Raw genomic sequence first — 4293 nt, 5'->3', positions numbered from 1 at the left:
GTTTCATGCTCACCACCGGCTAAGCACGCCAGCGCTCAGGTGTATGATATTTTTCATTTTTTTTCCATGTTGGGTATTTTTATCACTGCGACCATTTTTTTGATCTATTGTGATATATTCCCCGTTTTATTATAGCTATTTTGTCAAGATGACGCACCACTATCAGAAGTGATTGTCATTGTTTGACTAATAGCATTTGTCCAGCCCGGTGATGCACTTCGGATGAAGTGCACTACTGCGCTGGGACTTGTTCTCCAAATATCAGAGGGTTCTAACAGCCCTCTTTCGAAGAACCTTCATCTTTTATTGAGATTTGCCGGACATCGGCATAACAGGTGTTCCGAGTCTTCTTTTTCTATGCCACAGAAGCGACATATATCATCATGAAGTTTTCCCATTAGCTTCAGATGATAGCGGCTCGGACAATGTCCTGTTATAAGACCAGTATAAATGCTTAGATCTTTTTTCGAAAGCTCCAGGATTTTGCGAGTAATTGAAACGTTTGGAGAGATGAAACATTTCGACTGCCTAGCTTTGAAAGTGTTATTCCAATTTGATTCCACTTCGTACATTCCCATGCTTTTAGCTCCATTTTTAATGCAGAAGCAGATAAGCAACAGAAGGGCTCAGGTCTTACAAATTGATGAGAAGATCTGAGTTTTGCTAGTGCATCGGCTCTTTCATTTCCATCAATTCCACAGTGACCTGGGACCCAGTACAAGTTGACTTGGTTACGACAAGACAATTTTTGGAGTGATTGAATACATTCCCAGATAAGTTTTGATGTGCATGTCGCCGACTTTAGAGTGTTTAGATCTGCTTGGCTGTCGGAGATGATGCATATATTTGAATGTTTATAATTCCTGCGCAAGCACACAGTCCTACATTCTAGAATTGCTTGTATGTCAGCTTGGAATACAGTTGGCCATCTGCCCATAGAAATTGACATGTCTATTCCTGGGCCAGTTACTCCTGCTCCCACTTGATTGTCTATTTTTGAACCATCTGTATAGAAAACTGTCGAGCCTGGACGAATATCGAAATCACCATCTTCCCAGGAATCACGTCTAGGCTCAAATACTATACGAATATTTTTTACTTACTTCCTCTGTTCTGTGCGTCATGAAATTAGTATCAAAATAAACTAAAAAAAGTCTATGTCTAAAATCAAAATCGGAAATGGAAAACAATTATTGATTTGTATATACTACTATAAACAATTTATACAATATATGTACTACTACAAACTATTGATCAAGGTTAATCAATAACATCTATTTTACATGCAGTATTTATTTTATTCAATAGAAATATTTAAATTAACTTTTCACGATGAAACCTCCAACAAAAATTTCCGATTTGGAATGTAATGCCAGGACAGGACTTTGCTTTTTATTTTGTAATGTATACTACATAATCTGTATTGGCTTAAATTTCATGGAAATATGAATCATTATTATCCATTAGATGTATCATTCATCAAACAAACCATTTATCATACTAAAAACAATACCGAGCGCAGCAAGTTCGATTGCTGATGTTTAGAGTTTATTTAGATTGTTTGATTTGTCTAAGATCACAACTATGTTTAACAAATAGATTATTCTGATTAATCTGATTTGCTAAATATATATTGCGGTCAAAGTATGGGCTAAAGGACAGACAGAACCATTCGAAGGTGTAAGTTAACCTTTAATGTGTATCGGCTGGAAACGGCAGTAAAAATTTGTAGGTCTTTCTGTTATGGAGCTAACTAAAAATGCAGCTGGTACCGGAGGTTTCACATGATCAGGTGTTTATACATAAGGAAGGACATCCAGACGCGAAAAGAGGAGCGAAAAAATGCCGAATATGTAAGGACAGTGCCTCACTCGAGGGGCTTCACTTTTCCATTCTTTTTTCCTATCGACACCATCTCCAGCAAACATCGAAGCCAATAAAGTCAGCTGGACCATGAAAGAACCTTTGCTGACCACCTATCTTACTGATTTTTTTTACTATTATTGTGATATCTGGCCCGTCATCGTTCAGATTTTCCCATTCGATTTCTTTGCTTTGGTTTCGGAACGCGACGTCTCTGCGCCATGTGCAGCTGTGGAAACGAAAAATCAACGAGAAAAACAAATGCTCCGCAGTAGGGTTTTTGCTTCGGTTTTACGAGGCTTTCGACAGACCTGATAAAGACTTTTATGGGCTTAAGTGCTGAGCTGTTGAAATTTGCGGTGGAATTTCAATCAAGGTGAACGGGAAATATAGCACCTTTGCACCGAAGTTGACCAGATGAGCTTTAATACTTAAATATGGTTTATGGGTTTTCCTTAGATAGGCGGACGTAGAGGTATGTAGACGGAAATCGTACGATTTTGGGAGGAAAAACGGTACCAATGGAAATTGAACGAATGGTTCGGGAAGATGCACTGCAAAATAATGCATGATGATTTAAAAACTTTCTATCGTGTTTGTTTACTAACGGCATTATCAAGCTAACAAGATCAATAAATTTGTTTCATTCAGTTTAACTAAATAAATCGATTGTACTCCTAGTTTTAATCTATAGAAACGAATTTTTCTATATATTAATCATCACTATTTCTTTATAATATTCAAAACAACTTCATTAAAACCAAAGGCATTACGATAATATACACTTTTTCAGATATAGGTGCCTACATTACATTAAAACATTGACCACATTGACTCGTGTTTTTAGTCTTTGACTTTGAAATGCGGTCAGGCATTAATATTAATATTGTTCTGGTTCTACAATTACTTTCCCCTACCGTCCCTCCATCAATTGTAGAACCATTGTTTCAAAAAATATTAATTAAAACATTATCAAAACTATCGTACAGCTTTGCGCCAAAGGGTCGCAGTATTTGATGAAATTTCGTACGTGTGCATAGTGGAATGTAGAAAATTATAATCTAAAAAAAAGTTCCTTACAAAATTTTTCATGGCAGTGGAAAGCCCCGAAGAATAGTAGGATAAACTATTTTCTATATTGTAAAACCACTTGAGGTCAAAATTTAGAAACTTTTCAAATTAACTCATATGGCCAGCGATAACAAAAACTCAAATCACATATCCGCAGGAAAGTGCGTACTACGTGGAGGCCCTTTCGGATGGTCGATATTTTTAGCGTTCGCCGATATGCGGCTGATTGCCTTTAATTGGGTATAGGTATCAATCTCATAAAATGCGTATGTGTATTTTAACTAAAGCAAAGTGTGACTCCCATCTGATTGACGGCGAAAACAGAGGGGAGACCAGACCAGACAGATGTGGGTTGTCAGCGGTACGCCGAGCTACTGCACGGCCGCGCCGTTGAAGTGTCAACAGAAAACAGAACCCATTGCCAAAGGGAGCTGGAGCATCAATATCTCCAACAACAAACCGACGACGGGTGACGATGATGGTTTAATTGCGACACCGGTTGGTGGTGACTGCGAGGGGTTGATAGAGACATTGGTCGTGCCTTCAAATGAGCGAGAGGATATGCTCCGGATGGGACTGGCGCTTATGTGAGCATATCAACTATGACTACTACTATGTAGTAGTACTACTACTACTACTGGCAGCTGCAGCAAAGGAGAAGCAGAATGATTCGTGAAATTAACCACCAGCGCCGCAATAAAGTGTCTTCGTTTCGGATGAGTGCTATTATTCCATTACTTTTGATCAATTCGCGTACTTCTCAAGCAGCACGCGACTTCACGACATCGTATCCATCATATTCGGACAGCAGTGGAGGTGTTTGGTCAGTAATGACACTCGGAAGTTGACATTCCGGACCGAGCGACCGTGTTCTCAGTCTATGTTGGTCTGCCGCGCGGCTCGGAAGCAAGCCTCCCCCCGAAGAGGATTAGCTGGATTGGTTGCGAACGACAAAGTACACTTTATTCCTTTGACGGTTGGTATTATTAAAGGTGACAGAAGCTGTTAGTTGTCGACGCGGACCATTAGAAGATTAACGCGCAGAAGAATATTCGACATTCCCGGCGGTATTCTGCGCCAGATACAATTCGCATCATATTCGAGCTGCACAAGTTAGTTAGTGTTTCCAGTAGCAGTACAGCTCGATTGATTTATTGCCTATTGGTGAACCGCGGAAAGTGATACCAATATTGTGTACTCAAATGAATCTGAAGTGATCAAGTGTATTCAGTGGCGGGTGCAATCAAACTCTGTAACTTGCTTGGTGATTGTTGTCAGCTTTCTCGATTCTACTTGGAAGATTGTTCCTTTTCTATATAGTAGGTATGTATTTATGGTACTATAGTTACAAGACTTGTA

The sequence above is a fragment of the Sabethes cyaneus genome, chromosome 3 (genome assembly GCF_943734655.1).
Source record: "Sabethes cyaneus chromosome 3, idSabCyanKW18_F2, whole genome shotgun sequence".
Classification (NCBI taxonomy): Eukaryota; Metazoa; Arthropoda; class Insecta; order Diptera; family Culicidae; genus Sabethes; species Sabethes cyaneus.
This window is presented reverse-complemented; position numbering follows the sequence as displayed.